The following is a 16,291-nucleotide window of genomic DNA, read 5'->3' as shown; positions in this document are numbered from 1 at the left end:
CTTTGGGATCAACGGTCTTAAGTAGGCTATGAGGAACCCGCCCAACTTTTCCATTACAAGTGGAGAATTTAGTCGAGGAAAAGAGTAAGATACGAACAAAGAATAACGAAGGACGAAGTTTTCCTGTTTGGGGTGAGGGTTCAAAGACAGTGCTTCTCAAGGGGTCCACAATCTAACGAGGGTGAGCCAGAAGTGTGCACGCACACAGCGTGTTGTGATACGCGCTACAGTGCAGGTATTTTGCAAGAGTCCAGAGAAGGGAGACTCGGTCTTCGCCGTGGCTTCAGTGGCATCGAGGATGAGTGGGAACTTGCTGGGTAGAGAGGACACGGGATGGATTCCAACAGATGGAAATGGGGAGCAAGGATTCAGACATACGCACATGCACAGGGCATTTAGAGAAGAGCAGACGTGTGACTAGATCACGGGGTGGGGAAGAGTAGCCAGAAATGAAGAGTGCGGAAGTTGACCGGTGGAGGCCAGATTTCACTGGGCCTGGAAATGCTTCCTCCTTCATCTTGAGACAAAGGAAGCTCTTCTGTCTACAGGCAGGGAATGTCCCAGTCAGGGCCAGGTTCTGGAAAAACTCTGAAATCAATGCAGAGAATGGCCCAGAGATGGGGGGCCCTGCAGACTGATCCTGTGTTCTAGAGAGCTGTACATGGGCTGGAGAGGGCGAGGGCTGGAGCTCAGGACTGATAGCAGCAGGAGGAGAGGGAGAATCAATGGCTTCTTCAGAAGCGTTCGTCATGCTCAGAGACAAGTGGTGAAACTGCAGCTAACCCAAGGCCCCTCACCCGAGCAACAGGCAGGGAGATACATGTTGTTTTTCAATGATGGTAAGAAATAAAAAAGAAGTCAGGTTGTTTTATTTGTTTGCTTGGGGAGGATAAAATTAGGAGAAGAGTTTAGTTTTTAAAACAAATGGTTTCGTAGTGCTTAACGATCTCTGTTGGCACCTCACTGGTTCCTCTGAGCTTAGGTTAAAGGTTAAGGCCATACTATGGGCGTGGGAGTCACGAGAAAATCTCTGACTGGTAGACAGAAGGAAGGAGGGAAGGAAGGGAAGGGGGGAGGGAGGAAGGAAGGGAAGGGGGGAGGGAAGAAGGAAGGAAGGGAAGGGGGGAGGGAAGAAGGAAGGAAGGGAAGGGGGAGGGAGGAAGGAAGGAAGGAAGGAAGGAAGGAAGGAAGGAAGGAAGGAAGTCTGGAGAAAACAGAGAACAGGGTGAGGTGGTGTTGGAGTCCAGACAAGAGATTCCTTTCAGGGCTTTTAAGAATGTGGGCAAAGGGGCACCTGGGTGGCTCAGTAGGTTAAGCATCGGACTTCGGCTCAGGTCACAATCTTATGGGTCACAGGTTCGAGCCCCGCATCAAGCTTTCTGCTATCAGCACAGAGCCCACTTCAGAGCCTCTCTCTCTTTCTCTCTCTGCCTCTCCTCCACTCCTTCTCTCTCTCTCTCTCTCTCTCTCTCTCTCTCTCGAAATAAATAAATACACTTAAAAAAATAAAGCATTTAAAAAAAAAGAATGTGGGCAAGGATGAGGCGCCTGGGTGGCTCAGTCGGTTAAGCGTTAGAGTCTTGGTTTTGGCCCAGGTCATGAACTCATGGTTCGTGGCTTTGACCGCCTCGTGGGACTCTGAACTGACAGTGCTGAACTTGCTCGGGATTCTCTCTCTCTCCCTCTCTCTCTGCCCCTCTTCTCATACTCTCTCTCTCTCTCTCTCTCTCAAAATAAATAATAAAAAAAATTTTTTTAAAAGAATGTGGGCAGGGAGTGGGATCAGAGAGTAGGGACGACGCACAGTGTGGTCAGAGAGAGGAGAAAAGGCACATGAGATGGGATTTTCTTGCAAGGAAAGGAGAGAAGCATTTCAAGGAGCAAGCCGCAGCCTAGAGCTGAGCCCTCCATTCTCCGACCCAGCCTAAAACGCACCTAAACCCGAATGTCACCTTGACGGGGAGTGACGGGGGGAAAGGCGTGGGCACGTGGGTGACGCAGGTGTGTTCAGGAAGAGGGACGCAGGGTCAGCGGGGGAGGGAGACCTTTCGTGTCTAGGATAAAGGAGATCAATTTCACACGCGACACCATCTGGAAGGAGGAATTTCTGACTGCCCTCCGAAACTGCAAAGCAAAACCAATCGGATAGAAAACAGCCAAATGAAACAACAACAGCAGCAGCAACAACAACAACAGCAGCAACAACAGGAAGTCAAAGGAGACAGGACAAAACCACCCAAAGCTGCCTCTTCACGCTGGAGCAGCACATGACCCAGTTTTGCAGCTTTCTGCAGCCGGGAGGTCGGCTGCCAGAGCAAGTCAAACAGGCCCAGAAACCAAAAACCCTGGCCTGCCTGGAGTCCCCGTGGGTACGAAAGTTCCTGGAGAATCTATTCACAGCTTCCAATTTCCCCTCCTCAGACTGCACATTCGCCTACGAGCGATTCCACGCTAAACATAACCCAGCCCAGAAAAATGCCCCTCTGTGCTTTCTTTCCGACGCGGGATTTCATCCGGGCTTAAGTAACACCTCGCGACATAACACAAAGAAGTGAAATGAGAGCTCATAATTGCATCAGAAGGCCGTGGGAGAGTCACCCACCACCCCCCGCACCGACTCCTAACCACACTTGAGGGAGGAGGGAGGAGGGGTGTGTAATTTCTTCATTTCTTACATTTTATGGAACACTTCACTTTGCTTTCAGCGTAATTATTGTTGTACTTTTCGCTGCTTCCCATTTGCTGTGTTTAAAAAAAAAAAAACACTCCCCCCTGCACACTTTTCTTAATACATTAAAATTAATAACTCGTAACAGTGACCTAATTTGCTTTGAGTACTGTAACGCAGGGATTTTTTTATTCTCCCAGATCCGCAAAAACCCTTGACATGTTACTGTGGTAACAGAAGCAACCTGGTAAGTTCATGAATGAACCCCATTGTGAACTCCAAAGCCTTCTTTTCCTCCATTCTTTGTAATCTTTGGATCCCACCCTTGTCTGTCGAGCCCCGTGTTCGGTGCATTGGACCTGGGTCCCTCCCAACTGTCTCCACGTCCATGCTGGGTGCCCGTGACCTTCCTGTTCTCCTCCAGAGTTGAGGGCAAGCCTCTCCTTAGCTTCCTGAGCTCCCCAGAGCCCTGTGGTAGGGCCTCTCCTTTCCTCCCTCGAAGTTTCTCCAAGGGTAGCCCGCATGGGTTACCCCCACGGCCTTCCCTGCTCTCAGGGATGTGTCCCAAATCCTTCACATGGCCTCTCACCGGGCTCTTCATGATCTGTAGACTGGTTAACACACCAGCCATGTGGCCTGCCACTCTCCTCTCCATGCTCTTTCCTAGTCACACAGCGCACCTGGAAATTGCCAGGCTAGGCCAGTCATTTTTCTCTAAGCTTTCGTAAGCATGGACTTCCCTTGGCCCAATTTCCCTACCCATCTCCCACTCTCACACATGACAAGTGTAGATGTCACCTCTCAGAAACCTTGGGGAAACTGGGCACCCTCCCTTTGAGCTCCCACAGCCCTCTGTGCCTATCCGAGCACAGGACTTAGGCACACCATCTATGTCTGTCTGCTTACATTTATTGCCCGCCTCCCCAGCTTGTCGAGAAGCTTCTTGAGAGAAGGGTCTGTGTCTTGGGTGCTGCTGTATGTCCAGCGCCCATTAGGGATGCCTGGCACATGATGTGTCCCGAAATCAAAACTGAGGGAATGAGTGGACAGACTGGAATCTCTTACCCATCTTTTCTCACCCTCCTCTTTCCTTTTTCCCCTCCTTTCGTGTCGATTACTATGCAGCATTCACTGTTACTACGAGAACAAGAGGGGGGTTAGAAATAAGAACCCCCCCATGGTCCAGGACCCCAAGGTGCTGTGGGCTCTACACTTGGGGCACCCTCATAATATGTATGTTTCAAGCACTCCCCTATATAAACACCCTACGATGGTATCCTAGAGAATGAACCCCTGTTATGTCCAAATCTGTTCTCTAGCAGCAACGGGAAGAGTAAAGATCTTGAGTAGTCCTCATCTTGTTGCTTTTTTTTTTTTTTGAGAGAGAGAGAGAGAGGAGAGAGAGCAAAAGTGATCAAGGGGCAGACAGAAAGAGAATCCCAGGAGGGGCAGAAACAGAGAGAGAGAGAGAGAGAGATGGGGAAAGAGAGAAGCGGGCTCACCCAAAGCAGGGCTCATGATCATCTGAAGTGGGGCTCGAGCTCAGAGATGCGAGGCTGGAGCTCACCCGAAGCAGGACTCGAACTCACGAACCGTGAGATCATGACCTGGGCGGAAGTCAGACGCTTAACGACTGAGCCTCCCAGGCGCTCAGTACTCATCGTGTGAATAACTCGAGTAAGGAAGGGAAACAGCCATGTACCGATATTCATTCTTCCTCATGACATCATAGGAAAGACTGTCACCGGTTTGCAGATGTTAGCAACAAGGGAGGCAAGGCGGAGTCCGCCCCTCACAGCCAGGAGGAGAGGAGCAGAAGTGGTTTGCAGAACCGTGGCGACCTGCCGCCCAGACTGCTGTGGAGGCTGTGCTCCAAACCTGCATGGGTGTGGACACGGCACTCTTGTCCCCAGGAGGGTAGGAGGATTTCATTTCCACAGCTACCCGGAGAAGGAAATCTGTCATCACCCTCAGCAGACAGCCAGAGAAGAAGAAAAAGAATAAAAATGTATCAAGGAGGCTGGGTATTGATTTTCAAATCCTGGCTGACAAGAAAATGATTTGGGTCCATTTCCATTTTGCGGCTGAAGCCCGGTGCTTTCTCTGCCTCTGTCTGACCCCTCGGAGCAGAGTTCATCAAGAATCTCCCAGGCTGACACTCTAATCCTGACTTTCAAAGAGCCTCTCCCCGGTTTGTCTAGAAGAAGCAAGGACTTGTGTGCAAGTGGTACAGTGTGGCTTCCTGAGTCTCATCTGGGAAGCAGTCAAGTGGGCCAGTTCGGGGGCCGGTATTTCAAGGCTGATGTAGAATAGTGCGTTTTAAAAGCCCTGCTTAGTCTCACCCAGATATGACCACGACCATCAACATTCATGTCCTGATGGAGGTTTTCGGCCCACACACAAGGACAAGGTTCAAGGCAGGCAACCTAACAAGCCCTGGGTCTTGCCTTGGGCAGTCCCTGCGACAGCCTACTCCCCGCAGGTACTTCCCACCAGGAGCCGTGCATCTGCCGTGAGCTTCTTCTCTCTGCACGACGAGAATTCTAAGTAAGGGCAACGGGCCTATGTATTTAATTTACTTGTAAGTGAACAGCTTCTGTGTGTTAGAAAAAAAAATTAACTCAACCTATGAATTTGTAATTGCTTGAGATTTCACCTCCTGGCCACGCTTCTCTTCCTATGGAGTTATTAAAACCCACACAATACGGTCTAATAATTTATTAATAGTCAACATAAATAGATAACAGCTCACATAGCCATAATAGCCATTGCATGTGAAATAATGAGGGATTATTTAAAAGGCACTTCACTGGAGAGGAGGAAGCATGGCCGTTCGAGTCTAGAACCACTGTTGTGGCAGTCGATACGCTCACGTACACAAGGCCTTCTTGACTGTTCACTGGCCTCCACTGTGTCACTAGTTCCCCATGTCCATTTGGAAGGGGTGGGGTACCGGCCAGTCGTTGCTTAGCAGAAGAGGACATCCACATTAATGGGAGAGGAACAAACCATGTCTTCATGGAACAAAGTACAAAAAACAAAAAAAAACAAACAAAAAAACCCATACTGGAGTAGAGTAATTATCACGGAAAGGGCCTCAACAATAATACATCTTCTGTCTCTCCATTGAACTTTCTACCATCAAACCCTGGCATGCCTTTCTCTGGCGGTTCCTTCATGCTAGCACCTTGGGAAATGAAGAAGGGAGCCTAAAGTCACCACAGCTTAATGAGAAACTCCCCATCCCCTCTGCCGCAGAGCTCCAATGGTCAGGCCCCGCCTCCCACCCTGCTCGTCACATGATCTTCCCTGGAGACCTCCTCTGTACTCTTCTTGAGTGTTTTATGAAACTTCAAATCGAGGAACAGATACTTGGCAATCAGATCGGAAGGAAGACCGATCTGATTTTTATTTTGTAGGTGACCCTATATGTAAAGAAATCCTAAGGGATCTACGAAAAAATTACTAGAACTAATAAATGATTTCAACAAGGTCGCAGAATAGGAGATCAATATACAGAAATTAATTTTCTTTTTGTATACTGGCAATAATCCAAATTAAAAAAAATTAAGAGAACAATCCCATTTTCAATAGTATCAAAAACAATAAATCACTTAGGAATAAATCTAACCAAAGGAGTGAAAAATTCATATGCTGCCAACTAAAACACATAATTGGGAGAAATTAAAGAAGTTGTAGATAAATGAAGAGACATTCCACGGTCACGGACAGGAGATTTGAAAATATTAAATGGCGGGGCACCTGGGTGGCTCAATGGTTAAGCGTCTGACTCTTGACTTCGGCTCAGGTCATGATATCACAGTTCCCGAGATCAAGTCCCAAGTCTGGCTCGGTGCTGACAGTGTGGAGCCTGCTTGGAATTCTCTCTCCCTCTCTCTCTGCCTCTTCCTCTCCCTCTCTCTCTCTCTCAAAACAAATAATAAGCGTTTAATATATTAAATGGTAATTCTTCCCAAATTATTCTAATTAGAAACACAATCCCTATAAAAATCTCAGCAGGTTTTTTTTTCAGAAACTTGACACCCCAATCTCAAGATTTATATAGAAATGCAAGAAATGAAGAAGAGCGAAAACAATTTTGAAAAAGAAGAAAGTTGGGAGTACTATGGATTTTACATTTCCTGATTTTGAAACATGCTACAGTAACCCACACAGTGTGGCTTTGACATAAGGATAGACATTCAAATCAATGGAACAGAATTGAGAGTCCAGAAGTAAACCCTTACATTTATGGTCAATTGTTATTTTTAAAAGATGTCAAGGCAATTCCATGGCAGAAGAATAGTTTTTTCAACAAATGGTACTGAAACAGTTGGATAGTCACATGCAAAAGTGTGAATTTAGACCTTTGCCTCACACCACAATAATTTACCCCAAATTGATATGGACCTAACTGTTACAGTTAAAACTATAAAACTTTTACAAGAAGACATAGTAGAAAACCATTGTGACCTTGGGTTAGGCAGAGTTTCCTGATAAACAACAAAAGCATGATCCATAAAGGAATGCATTAAGAATCTGGATTTCATCAAAATTAAAAACGTTTGCACTTCAAAAGACACCATTACGCAAATGAAAAGATAAGCCACACAGTGGGAGAACGCTTTGAAAATCATATACTTTTGATAAAATAACTTGTATCCAGAACACAGAAACAACTCTTTTCAAAAAATCAATGATAAGAAAGCAAATAACCCAACTGAAAAATGGGCAGAAAGAGAATGAGAAGACAAGTCACAGACGAAGGGAAAATATTTGCAAAAGACATAGTTGACAGAGAGGACTGTTATCCAAAACATACAAAGAACTTTTGAAACTCAGCAATAAGAAAATGAACAGCCTGGTTAAAACATGGGCAAAAGACCTGAACAGGCACCTCACCTAAGAAGATATACACGTGGTGAATAAGCACATGAGACGATGGTCCACCTCATGTGCCACTGCAGAACTGCAAAATAAAAAGAACCAAAAGATGCCGCCATACACCTATTCGAATGGTCAAAATCCAAAACACACACAGCAGCAAGAGCTGGTGAGGATGTGGAGCAAGAGAACTCTCACTCATTGCTGCTGGGAATGCAAAATGGCACAACCATTTTGGAAGACTGGTTGGCAGTGTCTTATAAAACTAAACGTACACTTATGATCCAATAACATACTGATATTTACCTAAATGGGTTGAAAACTTATGTCCACACCATAACTTACACATATGGCAACTTTATTTATAACTGGCAATACGTGCAAGCAACCAAGATGTCCTTCAGTAGGAACGGGTAAATGGATACATACATGTACATCCATACAATGGAATAGTATTCGGGGCTAAAAAGAAATAAGCTGATGAAAGCCATGAAAAGATCTGGAGGACACTTAAAACGCATATTACGAAGTGAAAACACAACTACAACCGGAAAAGGCTACATACTTTGTGAATGACCACATGACATTTTGGAAAAGGCAAAACTATGGAGATGGTAAAAAGATCAGTGGTTGCCAGGGACTGAGGGGAAGGGCAGATCAACAGGTAGAGCATAGAGGGTTTTTAGAGCAGTGAAACTACTCTACAATACTGTCATGGTGGATCCATGTCATCATACATTTGTCAAGACCCGCAGAGTGTATAACACCAGGAGCGAACCCTGTAATGTAGACTATGGACTTTGGGTGATGAGGTGTCCGTGTAGGTTCATCGACAGTAACAAATGTAACAATCTGGTAAAAGGTGGAAAATAGTTGGACAGGTTCTTAAAATGTTAAACATAAAGTTACATGACACAGCAACTCATTTCCTAGATCTCTATCCAAGAGAAAGGAAAATTTGTGTCCACAAAAGACATATATATGAATGTTCACAGCAGCATCTTCATAAGGAGCAAAAAGTCATAAGGAGCAAAAAGTGGAAGGAACTAAAATGTTCATCATTGACTGTTCATCCGTACAAAAATGGACCAACTACTGATAGCTACGATGTGGGTGAACTTCAACAACATGCTAAGTGAAAGAAGCCAGACACAGAAGGCTACATACATATTGTACAATCCTGTTGGTGGGAAATGTCCAGAAAAGGCAATCTAGAGACAGAAAGTAGCTTAGTAATTGCCTGGAGCACGGTGAGAGCGGGTGGGGTTGTAGAGATGGCCTGCAAACGGGCAGGAAGGATTGTTCAGGGGAGACTGAACTGTTCTAAAACTGGATCGTAATAACGGTTGCACAACTGTGTCAGTTTACTAAAAATCATTCGATTGTACACTTAGCGAATTTTGTGGTATGTAAATTATGCCTCAATAAAGCTGTTAAAGATAGCAGATGCTTATTAAGGATGTCATGAGGGTACAAGAATAGGAGGGCACACATTAAGAAGACTACCTATGATTAATGTAACATCACCCCATCACTGGTGAATGAGCCTTTCAGGAATACCTCCTGCTGGGCACTAGAAATTCACCATATTTACCGAGAAACATAGCCTTCCACTTACATCAAGCAGAGACAATTGAAGTCACCAAGCCCAATTCAAGCCTCATCCCACTAGCAAAATGAAACGGGTAACCCGCAGCTTGGTCAGAAAGAGGCTATGACCTAGGAGCCTGTACTAAAACAACCAGGGCCTCCAGAATGTCTTCCATTCATCTCGGTGGGGGTTAAAAGGCCTGAACAATAGAGTTATCACTTACCCAGTTGACTGGCCTCTCGTTTGTACAAGAGCTAGAGTAAGGAGAGTAACTTACTTTTGTGACGCTCTTACAAAATGCTTTAACATACACTCGTCTGTCTGTTCTCACAGCAGCCCTATCGGTGGATGTGGGACGAACACCACTGGCTGACTGGCCTGACCCTCATCCAGTCGCAGTCAAGGAGATGTGAGTGTACGTTTACCGGGTGGGCTCTGGGAAAGCTTTTCCTCTTTCTGACACAGAGAGGCTGATCTTCTGTCCCTTCCTCTTCCCCCTTCTCTGTGCCTAGAGCAAGGCATTTCTAAGAATTAGAAAAGTCAAGGACCACGAAGGGAAAAGCTGGTACAAAAGGGCCCAGAGAGCCCCAAAGATGCTCGTCCTGACACAGTCAAGCTGCCAAACCAACTGCGACAGCATATCCTGGAAGGCTCGGTAAGTGAGGGGGTGTTACTTCCTGCTTGTTTAAATCACTGTGCTAGGCTTTTACTTTTACTGGTTGTTGTGAAACCTCTCGCTACCTGGTTAAGGCAGAAGTCATTAGCTGCACTTCACAGACGCCCAAGCTAAAGCTTTGAAAAACTATGCCACTCAACCAAGGGCAGGCTGCCAGCGACGAGAAAAACAGGAACGTGTACCCAGTTTTCTGAATCTAGGAATGTAATAGCCACAACAGAGACAGCAAAAACAAAAAAACAAAAAAAAAAACCAACAACAACAACAAAAAACACCCGTTGAGCACTGAGTAGGTAGCAGGCCTCTGACTTCACTAGGTCCTTGACTTTTCTCTAATTCTTAGGACTCCGCGGGCCCGCTAGTATTATACCCATTTTATGGATGAGCATATAGAGATTAAGAAAGATGAAGTCAAAGTCCACATAGCTCTTAAGTGGTGGTGCCAGGAGTCTAAACTGGCATGTATCTTATCTGCTCTGAGGAGAGTCCAGAGGAGTAAAGCATACTCCCTGGGATTCACTGACCGGCTGATGGAAAGCATCATATACTTAGGAAATGGGTCTGGATGATCCCTAGTGGGATTCAGTTTGGCTAGCCAAACTCATCACCCTTGCGGGGAGGGAGGGGGGGGGGTTCTTACTTTAAATGCGTTACTAAAGCAACTTTCTGGACACAATTGTCCTTTCACTGCTCACGACCACTCTTGTAATGTCAAGTTCACCTCTTCCAGGAACCCCTCCCTGATTGCAGGCATCAGAGGGCATGAAAGGGAGTTCTCCACGGGAGATGTGAGATTCTGCTTCTTTTTGGAGAGAGGGGTTCAAATTCGGGGCCACTTTTTGGCAGCACCAGCCTGACAACAGCAATCTGGAGCCCAGAGTAAGTACCAGGAGAAGGGAACCCCTACTTCGGGGGTGAAGACATGGCTGCCGGAGCAGGGGGTGCAGGGAGAGAAGCGGCTCTCAGCCAGCGCCAGGCACAGGTTGCACGCGCCACCAGAGGCGGTTGCCATTCGAAGCACAGAATGTATAGCGTGTCCCACACTTGAGGTGCCACGGGGGCGTGCGCGTGGGGTCGGAATTGGGGCCAGAGTGGTAAAAAGTAACGCAGAGGGATTTAGAGATGTTCACGGCGAACCGCCGTCGCCTTTCAGGATAATGTCCCCCTCTTCTGAGACGGGGCTGCAACCCCATCCATGTCCATCAGGCCCATATGGGCTACCGAGCCTTTAAGAGCTTAATTAGTTTTTCTCTCTGGGTTCCCTGCCTCCCCAGCAATGACTGAGTACCTGATTCGCTTAAACAGGGGGCATCCAGCATTGATGCCTTTTCAAGGGATCGTGGAATTCTGGGTCAGGGAGAAGCTAGGTCTTCAGGACGGTTCGGCGAGGGCTCGGCTGGTGCTGCCCAGGGGCTCCCCGCCTCCCCCAGGCTCCGGCGCTAACAGGCCCTCTGCTGCCCACCTGGAAGCAGGTGCCTCCGACCCTCTCTGACTTGTGGGGTGACAGTGGAGAGCTGAATATGGAGAACTGCCCGTGTTTTCGTGAGCCTGCTCTCCTTGCCTCAGACACAGTTACGTCGGCCCGAACCTGCTCATGCCTCCGGAATGGTGCTGCTCCCTTACACGTGATTGGTCCAGCATTTCTACTCTACAAGGAACGAAGGGTACAGCCAATCTCATCTCCATGAAAGCAATGCATCTTCCTGGCCAGGTTATCATCCCGTGTCCTTCAGAAGTGCATCTTTCTCCCCAGGGTCATTCTGGGCGAGCCACAGGGTCACAGGAGAGTCTTGGGAAGATCAGGAGGAGAAACCCAGTGGAAAGAATAATCCAAGTATGATCCTGGGAGCTTCAGCTCCTCAGACTTCTCACCTCTTCCCGGAACACAACCCCTTCCCCCCCTAACCTGCTGCACCTTCAAGCTTGAAGCTCTTCCCAGACTCCACCTCTAGGGATAAAAAAAGGACTCTCTCAGATTATTGAACAGACCAGCAAATGCTCACTCCCTTAGGACAGGAGGCAGTTTGGACCACAGGCAGGTCAGAATGTCCGGGCACTTCCACAAACAGCCTTCCCCCCCCCCCCCCCAACAAAGGAATATCAAACATGAAACAAACCAGTGTTCTCCCATCAAAAACATCGTAACTCATTTAACATTGAGGTTTTTTTTTTTTAATCCTTTTTACTAGATTAAAAAAAAAAAACACAATAGTTGTTTCTTTCCTTTTATTTCAGCAGGGTTCCAGATAATAAAAAGATTTATAATTAAGCCAGTAGATTTACTTTTGCTATGCTGCCCTAGATTATGAAAAAGTATAATTATATGCAATTAAAAAATGAACAGTATTTCTTACCAGAGCGAAGCTTGAAAAGTCATTATGAATCCATTAGCTCAGCAGACCTTACAAATGGCCTTCACTACTCCGGACTTCATTTAAATTTACAACATTGAGAAGTAACTTCTCCCCGTTTTGATGGACTGCGTGTGTGTGTGTGTGTGCGCTCACACATGTGCGTGTTCATTCTCTGCTTTACCAAGAGGAGCCACACACTGATCTTACGTGCTAAGGCCATGTTCTTAATATTGAGTTTGCCATGTTCTTCCGGTCACATGGCTCATAAGTGCTGCACTTCGGGAATCTGCCAGCTGGAAAACTGAGGGATGGTCTAGAATTCTTCTAACTTACCCTTGTGCCTACCTCCTACAGGCAGTGATATAGTGCTTTATTGCTGACAGCACAAATGAGGCCATGATTGTCACAATGCTATCTGGACTTTGCTCTGGTCCCCTCCTCTCCTCCAGCTACATCAGCCTGAATTGTTCCCACTGAATTCACTTATGGCTGGGTTACTGTGGAATTGCCACACTTATCCACATAATTACCTAGCATGATGGGTGCTTTATCTCTCGACTACCAGGGATAACACATACAGGAGAATTGATCTAGATAATCCTGGCACCATTCACGACTTTATTTCAATTGAGCCTGCATGTTTGACAAGAAGTTGTAATTATTGAAAATTTCATCTGCATTAAGATAATGGATCTTACCCAGAAGTCCATTTTCTCTTGTCCCTCAACATTGGAATCACCCTCAGCATCATCACTGGCAGGAGCCCAGGGGTTATAGCAAAAGACAAAACAAAAAACCACCCAGAAGCCCTCTATCACCGTGTTTTTTTTGTTTTTTGTTTTTTTTTTTCATTTAACTGGCTATCCTCGTTCGTTGATCTTTCCACCTGCTTCTGTGTTTGCCCGATGACATCAGAGCCTTCAGTAGTGGCTCCAACTCTGGCTGATAATCAGAATCACCTGGAGGCAATGTAAAAAATATAGGTGAATAGTAACCTAGACTTTCTGAATCAGAAGTTCTGGGAGTAGGGCTTGGGAATCGGTCTATCAATGACTCTCCAGGTGATTCTTAGGCAGCCAGCCCCACACGATACATAAATTGGCATTTACATCCCTCCAGCCCAGATGAGGGGCTGGGCACACTCAGGTGGATGGGAGAGAAGGCCCATCTCTGGTCATTTCCCTGTTGTCTGGAATTCATCCTCTTTGAGTATTCAGGTACCAGCCTGGATGAACAAGGATCCCAGGACCAGACCCAGACACCTCCCACCCTCGCAGCCTTCCCTGAGAGGGCTGCTCCCATCTCAGGTGATGCGTCCCTAGAGCAAGATGGCGGGTGTCCCAGGTCTCTTTCTCAGTGCAACTATAGCTGCTCAATGGACACCAGCTTTCCCCTCGGCTCTTTCCCAATTCTTAGATGTTTTAGTTCCAACGTGCGCTTAATTCACCACCAGCCTCAACACATTACCTAAAAATTAAAATCCTGCAGCTCTCCAAACTGAAAGACAATGAGGGTGCCAGAGAGCAACAAAGCACTGGAATTCAGAAGATCTGGCCTTTAACCCCAGCTTTGCCATTTTCTGGTGGCCTAGCCTTGCAGAGGTCACTTCTGTTTTCCAGGCTGCTGGTTTTTCCACCTGGATAGTGAGAAAGGTTGGGCCAGATCATGTCCAGATTCCTTCTAGTTCAAGTATTCTGTAATACGACATCCTTCAAGGAAGCTCCATACATGTTCTTCCAATGATTGATACTTCTGCATGCGACATCACTAAGGAGATTTATAACTGTGACCAAGATACTGAACTCTTCGAGCCTTACTTTACTCATCATAAAAATGGAATGACAGTATTATCAAGCACTTAGTTGAGTAAGGGTTAAATGATACATGCATCTAAAACCCCTAGTGCCGGGTCTGGCACCTGGTAAGCACGGAGTACATGTTATGTGACATTGTCACCATCATCATCATCACCGTCACCATCATCATCGTCATTATGACAAGATCTCTGGTGTTCTAAAGGGCTCACTCACACTGGCCACTGTTTCACCCTGTCGAGATAAAAAAGTGACCTCACGAGCCTGGTAGTAAGGAATCTGGACATTACCCTAGCCCTGGATTCAGAAAACAGGCTGACCCATTCTGTGAAAGCCTAGGTCCCATTCCCTCCCTTGCTCTTCCAGCTGGAGAGGGTCACTCAAGCACCACAGAGTGGCAGCCAGATGGGGACAGTGACCTGCATTCACCCTGGGAATCTTGTGGCACATGCTGGAGTGTTTTTTTTTTTTTTTTTATGTTTATTTATTTTTGACAGAGAGAGAGACAGAGCATGAGTGGGGAAGGGGCAGAGAGAGGGAGACACAGAATCCGAGGCAGGCTCCAGGCTCCAAGCTGTCGGCACAGAGCCCGATACGGGGCTCGAACCCACAGACCGCCAGATCATGACCTGAGCCGAATTTGGACGCTCAACCCACTAAGCCACCTGGGCGCCCCCTGGAGAGTGTTTTGTACATCATTTTAATGAATCGGGTCCTTCAGTGAAATGCAATCTCAGAGTCTTAGAGGTCTCCCCCGGCTCTCTTTGCGTGGCCACTCCAAGAGCAAAGACTCTTCCAGGGGGCTCTCCTTGAGTCCCAAGGCTTGTAGGGAGGCAGCCTCCTCCTTCAGACCTACGGCTCTCAATGCAACCTCATCTTCCTTCTCTCCCTCTCTCTCTGAGTATCTCAAAACCAAGTTGTTTGTAAACTCCCTCCACCAAATGGCTCTGTTACACGGGCTCGGCTCATTAACATGCAGGCAGTAAAGTACGGCAGGAGCTCCGATTTGTCATATTAAGGAGACTATATTGCTGTGGAGAGAAACATTAAAGGATTTTATTCTAAGATATCCCCCCTCCACCCCTCCCCCCCACCCAGTGCAGACAACGTCTCTTGGGACAAGCTCTGCTTCCCTGCTCTCATTTGCACAGATTTCTGATAAATGTTCCCATCAGGGCCATAGGCCCCAGTGCTGCACCACTGGCCCTTTCCCTTGGGGGTCTCGGGGGTTGGCTTTTGAGATGGCTTCGGGCCTTGGGCAGCCACAGCGGTAAAACATTCATCTTCATTCCTTCTCTCCTCTTACCCGCTAGCTGACAGCGAGACCCCGTCCCAGGGAGGGCTGGAGGAGATTCTGTCTCTACCACTCAACGCCTCCCTCTTGGAACTAATCGCGGCTTTTCTCTGCCCTTCTCCATACAATCTGATATCATTATCGCCAACATCATCCAAAGAAGGCCCCTTTGTAGATTGCATTGTGCAAACCGAAGAATTACCTAGACATGGCCGACTTTGCCTATTAGGTACGTAAGAGCATATTTACACGATACCATGGCACACGGGTGAAGGATAAGCCCAGGACGAGATTAAATCAACAGACCGAAAGATAAATGAACAATAATGCATTAATATCGAATACATATCTAAGGGTAAGTGCCATGTGGGTTGGAAGGCAGGGCAAAGGGCACGACTGCAGGGTCAGTGGGACCAGAATGACAGATGTGAGGGGTCAAGGGCAGGCACTTCCTCCAAGGGAAGCTTTAAAGATCAATCTCCATAAGTGGAAGGAAGGCCATCCATGGTCCCCTATGTGCTCTTAGTTTCATTAAAATTCTGTTCTGTTGAAAACAAAGGGGAAATGGTTGCTCTGAAGGTTTGGCAGGGGAGAGTGATACACTATCACTGGATTCAGGCTAGGTGGGGACTCCTTATGTTTTGTCGTTGTGATGGAGTACAGCTGACGTGCAATGCTACATTCGTTTCAGGTGGGCGACATAATGACTGGACAATCCTCTATGTCAGACTGGGCTCACGACAAGCGTAGCTACCATCTGGGGGACTTCTGGATTTAGAAATATCAAGGGCCAGCCGGGGAACTCTGTCCAGGGCTCACTGTGAAGAAAAGAGTCATGCTCAAGGCTGGCAGGAGGAAGGCAAGGTGAAATTTCCTCAGAGGGGATGAGGCTCCTTTGCAGCTGAAACCGTCTGGAAGACGTAGGGCTCACCCTGGGCCTTCTCGGAGCTGGCTGAGCAGACCTAAGACATGACTGAGGCCCACACTCTGAGACTTGAGTGGGGAAGCCC

General features: G+C 47.1%; 1 protein-coding gene and 1 long non-coding RNA gene across 7 annotated transcripts in view; both read right to left on the bottom strand.

Moving 5' to 3' along the window:
• The window catches only part of KIRREL3 (kirre like nephrin family adhesion molecule 3), a 551,439-nt gene that overhangs the window by 477,214 nt on the left and 57,934 nt on the right, over positions 1-16,291 (bottom strand). The window lies entirely within an intron of this gene.
• Positions 11,117-15,957, bottom strand: LOC109250356 (uncharacterized). Its single transcript, XR_002072999.2, has 3 exons — positions 15,294-15,957; positions 12,174-15,018; positions 11,117-11,767 (listed from the first exon to the last, which is right to left on the bottom strand). It is a non-coding gene; the product is annotated as an uncharacterized LOC109250356 (long non-coding RNA).

This window comes from Panthera pardus, unplaced genomic scaffold, assembly GCF_024362965.1.
Source record: "Panthera pardus isolate Hobbes unplaced genomic scaffold, ASM2436296v1 HiC_scaffold_12, whole genome shotgun sequence".
NCBI lineage: Eukaryota > Metazoa > Chordata > Mammalia > Carnivora > Felidae > Panthera > Panthera pardus.
This window is presented reverse-complemented; position numbering and strand designations above follow the sequence as displayed.